Below are 17322 nucleotides of genomic sequence, written 5' to 3'. Positions count from 1 at the left end.
ATCCTACAGTTCTCATGCTACTCAACCAAGTGCCATTTGAGGGATTCTTACCCATTACAAAGTTTGGCTGCCAATATGAGATGCTGCATTGCTCCCCTCTGGACCACAGCTTCTGTGTGCTGACCTTGAGAAAATACTCCCCAGAAGATTTCACCTCAATGATGCTGTCTTCTTAGTCATAGCTGGTTTCACAGACCTGACCAGAAACCACAGATTCTTAATTTAAATATATTATACGAACATCCCCAGTAGAGTCTTTGAGAGCATCTCAAACTTCCCTCTGAGTCATCACAAGCCAAGATTCTATAATCCAGATTGCTCAGTATTCTTTTCTTTCAAGTTCCCACAGCAAAGCTCATTAAGCTTTGAGCACTAATTTTCCATCCTAAATTTCCAAACCTTTCCATAGTCCTCCCCTAACAACATGGTCAGGTCAGTTACAGCAATAACATAGGATCCTGGTATCAATTTCTATTTCAGTGTGCTTTCTATTGCTGTGATAAAGTCCATGACTAGAAGAAACTTAAAGAGAATGGGTTTAGTGGGCTTCCCAGTCACAGCACATCATCACAGAAGCCAGGGCAGTGACTCAGGAAAGGAATTTAGAGGATGGAACTGAAGCAGAACTACAAAGGAGTGCTGCTTATTGGCTTGCTCTCCATGGCTTGCTCAGATTGCCTTTTTATACAACATAGAACTGCCTACCCAAGGGTGGTATTACCACAGTGGGCTAGGTCTTCCTCCATCTCGATCTTTGGTGAAGGAAATGCCCCACAGACTTGCCTACAGGACAGTCTGATGGAGGCATTTTTCTTGGTTAAGGTTTTCTCTTCCCAGATGTCCCTAACTTGTATCAAGTTGACAAAAAACTAACTAGCACATAGGGCAACCCAACTTCAACTCTTTTTATATTTGTGTATATGTTCCCTATCTGTTGTGAGTAGACATTTGCGTATGTCTCCCCAGGAATAGTGTTGTACAACTCTACTTTTTCTGATAGGTATTACTCAGATTTTCCAAGCTTACTTCCTAGAGATCCTAGCAGACTCTGCCTGCCTGCCATCTTGGGTCATCTTATATTTATTGTTTAAGGAAAGTTACTTTTAACTGGTCAGGAAACACCATGATTAGTCTAGCTTTAGGGCAAAAAAAGCAGTTAAGCATAATGGGATTCCTTCTCATTTCTATCTATCAACTCTGTTTCCTGGATCTATGAATCGTGCTTACAGTAGAGATGCCACCATATACTGTATATTGATTTAGATGGAACCAACCTCATAGAGAACATGGGAGCTGCATCATTCACTATTACATCTAGTGATCTACTAGTAAAAGTTTTGCTACCATCTTGTCTAGTCTGCTTCTGTGCTTTCACAGGCTATCACACACTGGGCAATTCATCATAATTCTGGAGGCTGGAAAATGTAAGATCAAAGAACTATCAGGTTTAGTAGTCAAGACTGTTCCTTGCTCTATACATGGGATAGAGACATGCTATTTCCTCACATAGAGCCAGAAAAGCAAAGATGAACTCCCTCCCCCAAGCTCTTTTCAATTAGCACTTAATCCCATTCACAAAGGAGGGACTTTATGCCCACATCCTCCCTTAAAGGCCCCATCTCTTAATACTGTCCTATTGCCAGCACCTGTACTTGCAGGGAACACAGTGAAATCATTGCCATTCCTGTACATTATATTCTACTGTTTAGAGTTCTGATTTTCAAAATGAGAAATGCTTTCAGCAGGAACAAGGAGAACACCCAGTGAAGCCAAAGAGTAGCAGAGTCATGTTTCTACAATCAAATAGTGAAAAAGATGCTGGCTAACACCAGAAGGTAGAAAGAGGCAAGGGATGGTTTGCCCAGATTCAAGAGGGGCTGAAACTGCCAGCATATTGACTTTAGACTTGTAGTCTCTAGAACTGTATGACAACAGATTTCAGGCTATTTTTAAAGCCACCAAGTTTGTGGCATGATACCTTAAGATATCCCTGGGAAACTAAGACAGTCACTGTTTTGATAAACCTTCCACATACAAAAAACCATAACATTTTAAGGAGGCTGAGCTGTTCTCTATAGGGCAAGAGGCTATGTCTCCCATCTTTCACAAGACGTTAAGGAGAAGCAGAAAGGCAATGTAATATAGGCTGAATAATCTTTAAGTGAAAAAAATTATGTTTTCCCCCATACAAACATATTTTTTCCTTTCCCCTTTAAGGGAATGATTGGCTGATTCTGGATAAGGAATCAAACTGGCAAGTATACCCGGAGAATATGAGCCAGGGTTATAATAATGGGCAATGACTTAACATTTAACAAGGTCCCTTCAAACATTGCCAGAGCCAAAGCCTAAAAGACAAGGTAGGTCATTACATTGTCCAAATGCCTGAAGCAATATTTGATTTGGGCCAAGGCAGTACAGACACTCCAAATAGATGGGGAGGGAGAATTTTAAATAATCCCATAAGGAAGCTCTCAGAGGAGTACAGCATCCATCATTTTGTCAACAGTGATTTGGTTAAGACTGAGACTTTTGGAACAGGTCAGTTGAACTTTGATATGTAAAATGTGGTGTTATTTTACTATTCAACATCTTTGTAGTTATGTTGATATATCACCAATCAGAAAAAAAAAGTCTATGGATGCCACTAACACAAATTCTTTAGATCTTTAAGAGAGGGAAGCAACAACAAGCATTTCCCTCCTATTTTACAAGAAAGAAAATTATAACTTGTCATCTGGGTTAAAGAAATTACTTGAAAAGTGGTTTCAAGAGAGAGTTGCAAGTGAGATACATTTAGTAACAAATATGGTAGAAATACTACCAGGAGGTAGCAATTAAGCTTATACGTAAAATATAAGCATGCAGAGACCAGCTAGGGTTATATCCAGAACTAGAAATCTTGTAGCAAGAGATAGAGAATAGGATAAGAGTGCTAAAGGGACACAATTAGAATGTGATTATTCTCATTAAATGTTTGGGTAACCCCCAAAATATTAACTTGTAGTGGGTGTCTGTTTGAGCAATGCCCTGAAGCACCACCCCTAGTAAGGCAGCTGTAGCTGTTACCCCTGCCTATGACCTTGAGGTAACTGTGCTGTGGGATGTTCTGTATGGCAAATGTGTTGCTTTGATTGGTTAGTAAATAAAACACTGATTGGCCAGTAGTCAGGCAGGAGGAAGTATAGGCGGGACAAGGAGGAGAATAAAGCTGGGAAGTGGAAGGCTGAGTCAGAGACACTGCCAGCCGCCATGATGACAAACAGCATGTGAAGATGCCAGTAAGCCACGAGCCACATGGTAAGGTATAGATTTATAGAAATGGATTAATTTAAGCTGTAAGAACAGTTAGCAAGAAGCCTGGTACGGCCATAAAGTTTGTAAGCAATATAAGTCTCTGTGTTTACTTGGTTGTGTCTGAGCGGCTGTGGGACTGGTAGGTGAGAGAGATTTGCCCTGACCATGGGCCAGGCAGGAAAACTCTAGCTACAAATGGCGCCCAAAGAGTTGGCAAGAGTTTCCACCTAAAACCTGAGAAAAGATTCTAAAACGGAGCTAAAAACAGCTTACTAATTGCCTCTCTCAAATGAGTGGCAGTCTGCCAGTTTGAGCTACTGGCGGGTTCCTAGTGTGCACTCGACCTGCAGTATGGCAGGAATGAGGCCTCTGCAAGTGGCACATTAAGCTGCATGGTGGATTTAGCCTTTGCTAGTACAAAACAAAAAAAGAGGTTTCAGGGCTACACGCTGCTTGGATAAAAGCATAGACCCATGATAGCTCCCAGAGCTGGCGGTAAATGTACCACCACCATGTTGGGAAGCTGAGGTGGGCAGAGCCAGCAGCCATAGCGCCCTTTTCAGTCTTACAAATGCTGCAGTTTAAAGCAATAGATTCACAATAAGACAGATTCAGATGTAATAGTTTACAATGTGTGTAAAATATACATAGGCTTGAAAGAGACAAAAAAGGTGATATACACAGTTATATAAACAAATACATAGTTTTAAAAAATAAAGTCTTTAAAGAGACAGTAAAATTAATATAAAAAATAAGCCATGTAAAGATGAATATTACACAGAGAATCTGGATTGTGTTGTCTTTGGGATTTTTAACTGCAGAAAAACATTTGATTATAAAAGCTGTTGAGTTATGCCAAAATGTATATTTTAAAGGTACCTTGACTTCAAAATTTGGATGTAAGGATATGTTGCTTTGGAAAGGAGACTCTGCTTTTGTTCCCACAGAAAGCCAGAGGCTATGGATTTGTTCCAGATTAAGATACATCAGGTTTGACCAGCCAAGACCCCCTGAAAGGTCTCTGATGACACCATGACCCAGATGATCCAACATCCAGAATGGTTTGAAGGCATCTGGCTCAGACAATACAGCCTCATGGACTATTCCATAATTCTAAAATTTTCTTTGTGTCCCCATAAGATACAGCGCCCCCCTCCAGCAGGAAGCAGTAAGAGAAGCTACGCCCAAATTCCCAAATTATATGTAATTTTACTTTGTTAAGGTTAAAACATTCCTTTTTGAAAAAAAAAAGAAAAGGGGAAGTGCTGTGGGATGTTCTGTATGGCAAATGTGTTGCTCTGATTGGTTAGTAAATAAAACACTGATTGGCCAGTAGTCAGGCAGGAGGAAGTATAGGCGGGACAAGGAGGAGAATAAAGCTGGGAAGTGGAAGGCTGAATCAGAGACACTGCCAGCCGCCATGATGACAAACAGCATGTGAAGATGCCAGTAAGCCACGAGCCACGTGACAAGGTATTGATTTATAGAAATGGATTAATTTAAGCTGTAAGAACAGTTAGCAAGAAGCCTGGTACAGCCATACAGTTTGTAAGCAATATAAGTCTCTGTGTTTACTTGGTTGTTCTCTGAGCGGCTGTGGGACTGGTAGGTGAGAGAGATTTGCCCTGACCATGGGCCAGGCAGGAAAACTCTAGCTATATAACTGCCCCTGGGGCATGGCTGCTCGAGGACCCATAAGACCTGGAATGCACATACACAGCACTCTTGGCTACCTCATGGTTTGGGTGCTGAGATCTTGGACCAAGCCATCCAGTGTGGGACATAGCTCAGCTTTCCCAGACCCTATGATAAATCTCCTGTGGTTCTGAGTTTACCACCAAATAAATTCCTTTGATCATTAAGCTGATTCTGTGGATTGCTAGTGATTTAATCACATTATCTGGTGCCCAACATGGGGCACCAAATGTAGTCAGAATTTTCTCTGGTCCTACCTGGCCTGGTGATCCGCAATCCATGTTTCTTCATTCCCATCCTGCCCTGCAGTCCTGCAGTTCATAAAATAATCATTCAGAGACTTATGTTAATTACCAATTGTATGGCCTACAGCAGGTGTCTTGCTAGCTAGCTCGCTCTTATAAGTTAATCCATTTCTATTAATCTATAGGTTGCCATGTGGCTGTGGTATTACTGGTTTGCTGGCATCTTGCTGTTCCTTTGGCAGTAGCTGGCATCTCCCCAGTCTCTGTCCTTCTTCTCTCTGTCCTTCCACTTGGTTTTCCTGCCTGGCTGTAAGCTTTCTTGCTATAGGCCAAAACAGCTTTATTTACTAACCAATGGGAACAGCATATATTCACAGCATATAGAAAGGCATCCCACAGCACTTCCCCTTTCCTATCTAATCAAAAAGGAAGGTTTTAATTTTAACATAGTAAAATTACATACAACAAAACAGTTATCAAGCAAGAATTATAGTTACAATATCTAGTCTATTTGTATTTAGGAAAATTAAAGAAAATATTCTATCATCTATCTTCTTTTGTGATTCTAAAGTTTTATATATATCTTTTATCATGGCTAAGGAAAGCTATAATTATAACAACTTCATCAAAGACCCTAGAAGAATATAATATTACCTAAGTAATATAGGAAGTGCATTATAAGCAACTTCCAAAAATCTAGAATGAAAGAGACAGCTGGCTGCCTAGATAGTCACCCAAAGTTCCTCTGCAATGTTGGGGCATCCATCTTCAGCCTATAGGCCTAGAGTTTTTAGTTGCTTCTCCCTGTGTCCTGTAGACTATCTAGCAGTTTCTTCTGCTTAGCAGGAACCTGAAGGACCATCTTGCCTTGTTTGGGCAAAATTTAGTGGTCATTTTTCCATGGGTCCTGCATGCCCAATATATATAACATACTGTCAAGCAGTCCGGGCACAAGCAGTTTCTTGTCCAAATGGCCAGTTTTGCCAAGAAGATAAAACTCCATATGGAGTATCTTTAATGCCCATCTTCCTCTTTGAACTAAAGATATGATAGGATAAAAGGGGAGATTATTGAATCTACTTTTAAGACATTTTTTTTTTTTTTTTTTTGGTTTTTTCGAGACAGGGTTTCTCTGTGTAGCTTTGTGCCTTTCCTGGAACTCACTTGGTAGCCCAGGCTGGCCTCGAACTCACAGAGATCCGCCTGGCTCTGCCTCCCGAGTGCTGGGATTAAAGGCGTGCGCCACCACCGCCCGGCTGAATCTACTTTTAAAGAGTAACAACTTGTTTAAAATATTTTACATTGCTATGGATTTTAGTTTATTGATACAAAATTAATTTTGTTATACTATATGTATATTTTTACTTGTTTAAGGTATTACGTTAAGGCAGCTCATTTAAAATTATAATAATTATAATATAAATAAATATATAATATAAATAAAAATATAATATAGTTATATTATAATATAATTAAGAAATACAGATTAATAGTCATCTAGGATAATCAAACTTATAGTCATGTTAATTAAATTTTTAGGTATATAAAGGTATACTTCAATTCATTAGGTAATCTTCAAACACTTCAAAGACTTACAGAATATGGCATTTAAAATGTTTTAAAAACTCAGACTTCTGTCAGATGTGGGGTTGATGAAAATCTTTTCCCATTCTGTAGGCTGTCGTTTTGTCTTATTTACTATGTCCTTTGCCCTACAGAAACGTGCATCAGGATCATGATGGGGAAACATGCAGGGACGACCAAACCAAACAAGAGGGAACTCATGAAAGTTGGATCAATGGCTGTGGAGCTTAAATGGGACTGGACCAGGCCTTTTGCATGGTGAAACAGTTGTGTAGCTTGATCTGCTCGGGAGGCCCCCTGGCGGTAGGGTCAGAATCTATCTCTGGTGCATGAGTGGGCCTTGTGGAGCCCACTACTTGTGATTGGACACCTTGTACAGCCTTGAGGCAGTGGGAAGGGCTTGGACTTGCCTCTACTGAATGTGCCTCCACATGGGAGGCCTTGCCTTCTTGTGGGAGGGAGTGGGGGATGGGTTGGGAGGGGGAGGCTGGGGGCAGCAGGAGGAGGGAAGAGGGAGATCTTTGATTGGTGTGTAAAACGAATGAAAAATTTTCTTAATAAAAGTCTTGCAGAAAAAAAAAAAACGTAGACTTTTCTGGACAATGAGACATACCTGCTCCTGGCAGCCCTCAAGGCTGGCTTACCTGTGTCCCTGACAAAAGGATCAGCTCTAGTGTGATGCCCAGATAGGAAGCTGTAGCTGAAAGCTTTCCTGGTCCTGCCTGGCTCCCGTGGCCTCGCAGCCACTCAGACCCAAATGAACACACAGAGGCTTATATTAATTACAAACTGTATGACCTACTGGCTCATGCTGCTTGCTAGTTAGATCTTACATCTTACATTAACCCATTTCTATAAATCTATACTTTGCCACGTGGCTTGGGGCTTACTGGTATCTTTACATCTTGCTTCTCATGGAGGCGACTGGCAGCATCTCCTCCATTCTGCCTTTCGCCTTCTTCCTCTCTAGTTAGAATGTCCCACCTAGCCTTATTCTGTCTCACCATTGGCCAAACAGATTTATTTATCAACCATTCAGAGCAACGCATACTCACAGCATACAGAACGATATCACCCATCAGGAAGCAGAGTTTGCTTCTTACGCACTGCAGCCTGTGAGGGTCAGGGCTAGCTCTCCTGCTCTTGTGACCCCAGGGCCAACTCTCTCACCTGCTGCTGCAGGTGATAATGGGTGAGGGGTGGGGTGAGGATATCTTTCCCTCACCCATGCCACCACATGGCAGATGAGGGGGAGTGGGGTCAGTTCTCCTGTTCTCATATCCTCAGGGTCAGCTCTAGTGTGCTTCCTAGGTGAGGTGCATGGCTATGGTGAGGGGTGGGACAATCTTTCTTGAGTACTGGGAGCTCTCCCTTGAGGGGTAGGTAGGGCCAGCTGGCCTGTTGCAATATCTAGCAAAGGGCAGGACCAACCATCTCAGGGCCAGTGAAGGGCAGATTGGATCAGCATAGCATGGTTCCAATGATCCCCATGCTAACACTGGCTATGGGCATCACCATAGATGCCAACTGCTGCAGGATCATGGACCCAGACATGGCCCTTGACATAGGCTCCTGCCTAGACATCTCCATGGCTCCAAGTGGCAGCACTGGCCACCCAGATCAGCATGGCCCTAGGCACAGCATGGTCCTTGGACACTGACATGGTCCAAGGTGGCCAACCAGACCCCAGTCATCTGCATAGCCCTTGGTGACAACAGGAGCCCTGGACATCAATTCAGACCCTGGCTGCTGTAGGGCTATGTACCCAGACATGGCCCTCTGCAGCAGCTCTGGCCTAGACAACACCATGGCCTGGGTGACAGCATAGGCCACTCAGATTAGGATGTGCCCGGAGGCAGCATGGCCCTCAGACACACTCATAGCCACAGGGTGCAGCCCAGACCACGGTTATCTATGTGGCCTTTGGTGGCAACATGGGCCATGGACATCAATACAGACTCTGGTACCTTCTTTTTATATGTATATCTCTATCTTCCACATTAAGAATCTTGGTTCTCAAAGACGTAGGAAATTACAGTCAGAACTTAAGATGAGTTACTTGTTTTATTCCATTTTATAATACAACTATGAATTATAACAGTTTGAATCTGCCTTTTATAAACTTGGGATTTATCTTTGCTGGGTATAAAATCTTTAGCTTACATTTTCTTTTCCTGAGTCTCTTAAGAAAAATGAAAGGTTATTCTGTGATGCTTTTGAGGGCATTATTAAAGCATATGTTCTTTACTACTTGATACCCAAAGGATTTTTTTTTAAGTCCAGTAAAATTACAAGACTTTGTTTTGGTTATTTCAGATTGATTTTGCCAAGTTACAGAGTATTTTTTGTATGTACTTCACAGTATTTTAATTTGGTCTTAAATATTTATTCTATTTCCCAAATCTCGTTTAGAAACTTCTGTATTTTAAATCTTGTCTTCAATATATGCCATTTTCTCCCAAATCACTTTGCTCCTTCATTCATTTTGTTCTTCCATGCTTTAAATTCCTGGAGAATTAGAAATAGTTTCCTTTTGCCAGAGTTCTCTAGCCAAAATTTTTCGGAGTGAAACCTAGCTTCTCCTGGCATTCACAGCATCCTCCCAGAACTCCTTGCACTTAATGTCCGTGGAAAGGAAGGAATCTGAAGTATGTCATTGGTTGCACAGTATTTGTTTATATCCTATTCCCATCAAAGCATGATACATACCAACCTCTTCATATGAGTCATGTGACCTTGCACCAGTCTTTGAAAGACACGTTACTCCTTGTACTGCTATGCTATGTTTTGGGTCATACAGTGGTGAGCTGTTTTTAGGTTTATTCTGTTTCACTGGTTTGCCTTTCTACTCTGCAAAAATACCTATTTTTTATTTTGTAATATATATATATATATATTTAAAAAAATATTTTTATTTTATAATTTTTTTTTTTTTTTGCTTTTTTTTTTTTTTTTTTTTTTTTTTGCAATACAATTCAGTTCTACATATCAGCCACGGATTCCCTTGTTCTCCCCCCTCCCGTCCCCCTCACCTTCCCCCCAACCCCCCCCCCCCCCATTCCCATCTCCTCCAGGGCAAAGCCTTCCCCACAGACTGAGGTCAACCTGGTAGACTCAGTCCAGGTAGGTCTAGTCCCCTCCTCCCAGGCCGAGCCAAACAATCCTGCATAGGCCCCAGGTTTCAAACAGCCAACTCATGCAATGAGCACAAGATCTGGTCCCACTGCCTGGATGCCTCTCAAACAGATCAAGCCAATCAACTGTCTCATCCATTCAGAGGGCCTGATCCAGTGGGGACCCCTCAGCCATTGGTTCATAGTTCATGTGTTTCCATTCATTTGGCTATTTGTCCCTGTGATTTATCCAACCTTGGTCTCAACAATTCTCGCTCATATAAACCCTCCTCATTCTCGCTAATTGGACTCCCAGAGATCCACCCGGGGCCTAGTCATGGATCTCTGCATCCAGATCCCTCAGTAGTTGGATGAGGTTTCTAGCACAACAATTAGGGTGTTTGGCCATCCCATCACCAGAGTAGGTCAGTTCGGGCTGTAATTTAGTTTTACATATCAGCCATGGATTCCCCTGTCCTCCCTTCTCCCACCCTCCAGTCTTCCCCCCCCACAACCCGCCCCCCATTCCCACCTCCTCCAAAGCATGATCTCCCCTGGGGAGTCAGCCCAGCCTGATAAACACCTATTTTAATTAATGTTTATTACAACATCCCAAACTTATTATTTCAACTCCTCCAGTTTTGTTTTCCCTTCACGATTGGCCTGGGTACTTTTGGCCTTTGCTATGGCTGCTTGCATTTTTAGTTTGTCAATTTTAGTAAAAGCCTTGCTGGGATTCTGATGGAGTTAACTATAAATTAGCATCTTTACATGAGGCATCTTTATAATATTAAGTCTAGAAACAAACATGGTTTATCTTATCATGAACATAGTCATCTTACCATGAACATGGTGATCTTATCATTATTCAGGTCTTCTTCACCTTTTCTCCATAAAGATTCTAAATTACTCTTGACACGAAGACATCTTGGATACTGAGAAATCTTAATTTACCACAAGTCTTTCCATGAGAGAGAAAAAAAAAAGTTGTATTTCTAGAGTATATAATTTGGAGCATTAAACACGTATTTGATACCCGGGTAGAAAAATCAGCTGGCCTTCCTTAGCAGTGGCCAATCTTTGACACAGGCAGACATTAGGTCGAAGACAGTACATCCCTTATCTGTGCATGTGGTTTCCATGAGATCCTGCTAGGGACACCACAGAGGGATGTCAGCTACTCAGCAGGGTGGTCTTCTAGCTTTCTGGTATACTTCCTCAAAGGAGCGCTGTAGTCTATTTTTATATCACCAAAGAGAGATGGCAAGAACATCACCCTTACAGGCCATAGACCAACAAGAGGTAGGAAACTCAGGAAGAGCCTTTACAAGGAAATCAAACTGGCAGAGAGGGTGAAACACAATTTTCCTACTGTATATGATCTCACCTAAGTGGAGTTCTATGGAGGCAAAGGAAGGTGTCTGTAGCTACAGGAATTTTTTATTTATGCTCACTTAATATTTTCATGTATATTACTATTTTCCCAGCAATTGTGACTCTGTGAACCCATACCCTCACAATTTTGTAGTTGGCTTGAACTAATGGGCATTTTCAGTATATATGCCAACCTGAAAAACAGATAATGATAATGATGTTAATTTATGCAGGTAAACATATTTTAGGTGAATTTTTCAAAAGGTCTTAACAAGTGGGTACATAAGCAAATGCTCAGTGAAATGCCAGTTTTACATGCATTATTTTCTCTGTTAAACAAACTAGAAAAACGAATTTTTAAAAAATTATTAAGCAAAAGAAATATGCCTCCCTGAATTAACTTAATCAAAGTGGAGAATCAGGTAATGTTACATGTTAATATGAATTACTCTAAATTGTGAATTATGTTGCATTTGTATTTGGGCTCACTTGCATTATTTTTACTTGAGTGGCAAACATTATGACTCAGTTAGCTCAAGCCAATTCATGGATGTGTTGTTACGACCTTGACAATCTTATTTTTACACCCAACAGTCAACTGTGTCATACCAGAAAATATCTATGTATGGAGTTGTTGATTTAAAATGTATTTAAAATTCTGTTAAAATATTGAACTTAAAAGACTTCAACAGAACCTAGCCTTAAGGTAAATCTAATAGATATAAGTCAGATAATTAACAATACTTGGTTACAAGTATAGAATGGTTATATTGTCAAAGTTTCTCAATCTTAGGCACTGAAGGTAGAAACAAAAGAATCACTTGCCATTTTAAGAAAAATGACTATGTAAATCTTTTAGACCAAAAATAACATATAGTAGTAGCTATATTTTGATAGGTAAGTACAGGTTTCAACAGTTAAGTTTAAAAAAGGAAATGTAGCACTGAAGAAAGTGTATAGAATCATACTTGCACTTTCCTCATTGTATTCTGTCTCCCAACCCATTAAATAACATTATGCCCTGATGTATCCCCACAATTCATACTGTGATGCCTAACCCCCAACGTAATGGACTCTGGACAAGGCATGTTTGGGGTGTGATTAGTGTCCTTAGAAGGAGTTCAGAAATATCTGTTTCCCTTTTGCCATATAAAGATAAGACAGAAATATGTGTGTGTGCATATATATGTTATAATGAAATCAGTATTTTGGGTAAAGAAATATGTACATTCATGATCTATTGCACTAATCCTAAATGGTCTTATAATAAAAAAAAACCCTCAGAGCCAGATATTGGGGTAAATGCTGAAAGATCAGAGAGACAAAGGAACAAGCCACTAGAGAAACTTCTCATCACTACCGAATCCTCAGAAGGAATGGAAGACGAGATCCTATCTCCTCGAATCCTCTGGCTGAAAGCCTCTGAGTCCTCAGCAGAAAGGGCATCTAGTTCCTGTCTCCTCACACCTTATATGTCTTTCTCCACCCAGCCATTTCACTTCCTTCCTAGTGCTGGGATTAATGGTGCGTGTGCTGTGTGCTTCCCCAATACTGGCAGCAAAGGCATGAAATCTCAAGTGCTGGGATTAAAGGCTTGCGAATCCCAAATACTGGGATTAAAGGTGTGTGCCACCACTGCCTGGCTCTATTTCCCTCCTAGACTGAATCATTCTCATGTAGTCCAGGGTAGCTTTGAACTCACAGAGATCCAAACAGATCTCTGCCTCCCAAGTGCTAGGATTAAAGGTGTGTGCCACCACTGCCTGGCATCTATGTTTAATCTAGTGGCTTGTTCTGTCCACTGATCTTCAGGCAAATTTTATTAAGTTACAACACAAAATCACCACAATGATTCAGAAGTCTAGACATCAAACTTGTACTTTCAGAACACTCTCCAGCTTTCAGAACTCTGTGAAACGTAATTGTTTTAGAAGTCACCCAGTTTGTGACACTTTTGTTAGAATGGCCCTAACACAATTAGAGAAACTGTACTTTTCATGCAGGTATTCTTGGTGCTTGTCTTCCATTTCCATTTTATTTTTTACTTTTTGTGTTTATCATTACACTGTTTCTCCCTTCCTTCTCCTCCCCTCAAACCCTACTACCTAGCCCTCCTCACTCTCATTCAAATCCATGGCCTCATTTTTCAGCAATAGTTATTGCATGCATCTGTGCATATGTCTATACATATATTCCTAAATACAACATGCTTAGGCCATATAATGCTACTTGTATGTGTGTTTTCAGGGCTGACCATTTGCCACTGAATAACCAATTGGTGTGCTTTTTCCTGAGGAGGATCCCCTCTCCTGCTTCCAGCTTTTCTCAGTTGCCTATATTATAGGGTTAAGGCTCATGGGCTTTTCCCCATCTACTTTGGCCTGTCTATTGGTGGTATCTTTGTTCAGCTCATATTTGGGCAGTTATGCTGATGAGATTTTATGGCAGTAGCTTCTCATATTACTAGGAGACACAATCTCTGTTGCTTGTCTTTCACATTCATAGAACTGGCACATTCTGGATATGTATCGCAGTAACTTCACTGCTAATACCATTTGTAGCCTGGATTAATACATTATTTTTATCCTAAAGGGTTTATTCCTTCAGTTGTTTATTTATCTGTCCATTGGACAACCACTAACAGGTAAATCACTTGCATTAGTTACTGCTCTCAGTACTGTGGTACACACAAATTGCCTTTATAGTCTTTACAAAAGGGATATCCTTTACCTATACTGAATCATGATGGATACCATGTCCCAGGACATAAATGCTAGAGCACTTAATAGAATAACTATGAGGAATTAATTCCGATTATTAGGTAAGGACACATTTTCTCAATTTAATTAAGAAATATTCTGGAAAATATTTCTATTATCCCAAATTTGGGTAATTCTACTGTAAATCAGTTGTTTACTAATAATAGTGAAATAGAAGATATTCCTCCAAATTGACTTCACATTTTGAACATTATGGCCATAAGATAGCATACATTTAAATGTACACTTTCTCTGTACATAGTATAAATAATAAGCTTTTATGTTTAAAACCACACTACATAAGAGAATTCTGTAGGCATTTTTTAACTGCTCATTAGCATTTGGAGCTGCTGCTAATTCCCTGTTGTAGTGTTTTGTACAACATAGCATACTTCTAGAAACCAATAGCATTCCACTCCCCATTTTGTAGTGGATATCAGTTCTATGACCCTGAAGTGCAGCCCTAGAGCCGTAGCAGAAAACTACTCTATCTGCCTTGAAGTATATGCCTCTGGGGCGTGGCCTCTTGGCTACCCTTGAGACCTGAGATGCACATACACTTGCTGTTCGCTCCCTCATGGGACTTGGATGCAGGACTGATTTAGATGGCAGGAACCACGTGAGACTGTGTTCCAGCATTCCAGAACCCGTGACAATTCTGTTCTGTACAGTGAGTTTTTCTCCCCTAATAAATTCCTTTGCCCTTTAAGCAGACTCTGTGGATTTCTCACATTACCATTTATTTGACAACAAAAATGTCTCCAGACAATAATGCAATAGAAAACACTGACCACAAAAGTAGATCACTGGGAGACTGGAGAGGTGGTTTGGAGGTTAAGAGCACTTAACTGCTCTTGCAGAGGACCAGGGTTTGGTTCCAAGCACCGACATGGTGGCTCACACCACTCTGTAACTTCAGCTCCATGGAAATCTGATGACTCTCCTGACCTTCCAGGGTTCCTGCATGAACATGGTTCCCACACATCCACTCAGGCGCCAGTACATACACACATACATAAAATTAAATATTTTTAAAATTAGATGACTGGTATCAAAGCACTGTGGGCTTGGGTAGTTGAGATGAGTCAGCAAGTAATGGTGCTTGCAGCCAAGTCGGACTATCTGAAATCCTAAGAGCCATGAATCCACATGGTAGAGGGAAAAAACTGATTTCTGCAAGTTGTCCTCTGACCTCCACCCCAACCGCAGTGACACCCCTGTGTCTCAAGCACACACACACACACACACACACACACACACACACACACACACACACACACAAATAAATAAATAAAATTATTTAAACCACTTCGGTCTTTAATTGTACCAGACACATTTGTAACAATAGCAGTCACACTGGAAATAACATTGCCATTATTTAAAATAATGATCAAGAACTTTGGCTTGCAGTTTATGATCCATTAGCTAAAAGCATCCCGTAGTTTACTGGAAAGGGGAAGAAAAGTACATTATTACTTACCGATCTTTTCCAATCTCTGAGTTTATCTCTTGTGTCTCTAAAACTTTTCCTTTGTAAAAGTTACTAAATTCTTGAAGACTATCTTAATATCTAGAAAATTTAATTGCAAAGAACTTCAGACAGCTCAACGTGGTTTGTCATGTCTTTAAATGCTCACTTCACTCTTAGGAGACTGAGGCAGAGAGGTCACCAATACCAGACTTACTTCCTAAGTTCAGAACTGTTAAACAAATACAAAAAAGAACCAACAGGCCCCACACAAGCAACTTGTATAGAGTAATAACCTTGTTTGTTTGTACCGATAAAATGATGCCAATTTAATATTTTGGTTTTGTTTGTTTTAAAGTAATCCCACACACTGTCTAGTATTAAACTGATCTCTGAGGCATGCGGAAGGGGTGTTGAAGACAATATACAGGTTAGTAACTACAACTTCGCTTACAACTGCCAAAGCAGCACAAATGAACCACACAGTTCAAGTCTCCAGTCACTCCAGACACTTCAGAGGAAAATTCATTGGAGCTTTCGCTTACATAATTTATCATATGGACCGGGGGGATGCTTGATGGGCAAGTTAGATCAAAGTTCTGCCAAAGGAAGCATGGGATGCTCCTCTGTGTCAGCCACATTTCTCAGTCACTCTGTGTAAGTTTTTAACATCTTCAAATTTGTACTCTGTAGCAGCATGTAAAAATCATTACCACGTTAAACATATTCTAAGAATTCCTACATAACAAAGTCTGAACTCCTACACAACAAGGTACAAAACATTAACCTCACCAGTATTCTTCCAGAGCACGAGACTACATGCTATCATCAAATTCAGGAAAGTGATCCACAATCTAGTACAGATAACTCTCATTGTCTCAGAGTTTATCTCTACATACCCGTGTCTGTGATTTTCCTGTTTGACCTCTAAAACTAACGCAGTAAAAGTCTATTTGACAGCGTACCAAGAGCTACTATCACGTGAGTGCTAAAAGTTAAAAAGTGTTCTAATAGAACCTATTTTCAAGTTACTGCCGAAGAGCCCAGACCTCCTAAAACTCAACGCGCTTTAGGCCACGTTATTTCCGTAGTTTGGTGTCGGTTTGAGATAATCAGCCAGCACAGGTACCGCACCTGACAACCGGGGGTCCCCAAGGCCATCGCTACAGCAACGCGTCCTGGCAGCCAGACAGGCCTGGGCCCAGCACGCGAAGCTTGGGGAACCGGGCTCCTCAGGGACCCGCCTGGCGGCGCCGGTGAGGAAGGCTGCACGACGCCAGGACCTCACCCTGCCAGTGCTCACTCAGCGAAACTGTACATGCCTCCGCAGATACAATGCCAGCCCCGCAGCGATGGCCCGGAACCGCTGCAGCCTTTCGCCCCGTCTGCCCACAGGCCCCACCGCGCTAGGAAGCGCGCGACCCGAGGCTCCTGCCAGTCCCGGGACCCCGCCCCTGCCCACGCGCGCGACACACACCAAATAAGGCCCGGAGCAGGCGGCCCGGCCCCGCCCCCAGACTCTGGCCCCGCCCCAGCCCCGCCCCCTCGGTCTCGGTCCCGCCTCCGCCTCCGCCCGCTCCGGGGGAGAGCGGCTGTGCTCCCGTAGTGCACTTTTCTCTCCGCCCTCTCTCCCTTTGGAGAACCTTTCCACAAAGGCCTCCGGCGCGCCCGGGAAGCCCGACAGTCACACAAGAGTAACCGTGACTGAAGGGCTCCGGCTGCGGAGCTGGCGAGCTCCGCCCTCCCGGGCGCGCCTTCCATCCATTTCCCCCTCCACCCCCGCCTCC

At 41.8% G+C, this 17322-nt stretch overlaps 1 long non-coding RNA gene across 1 annotated transcript in view; it reads right to left on the bottom strand.

Annotated features, from left to right (window-relative positions):
* Nucleotides 1-17020, bottom strand: part of LOC128096848 (uncharacterized) — an 87670-nt gene extending 70650 nt beyond the window's left edge. The window contains exons 1-2 of the long non-coding RNA XR_008213756.1: nucleotides 10777-17020; nucleotides 52-5303 (exon numbers count right to left, since the gene is read on the bottom strand). This is a non-coding gene — a long non-coding RNA (uncharacterized LOC128096848). The remainder of the gene's footprint in view (nucleotides 1-51; nucleotides 5304-10776) is intronic.
* Between the last annotated feature and the right edge of the window lie 302 nt (nucleotides 17021-17322).

The sequence above is a fragment of the Peromyscus californicus genome, unplaced genomic scaffold, assembly GCF_007827085.1.
Source record: "Peromyscus californicus insignis strain IS unplaced genomic scaffold, ASM782708v3 Scaffold_11__1_contigs__length_118956290, whole genome shotgun sequence".
NCBI classification, from domain to species: Eukaryota; Metazoa; Chordata; class Mammalia; order Rodentia; family Cricetidae; genus Peromyscus; species Peromyscus californicus.
Note: the sequence above shows the minus strand (reverse complement) of the source record. Positions and strands in the feature narration are given on the sequence as shown.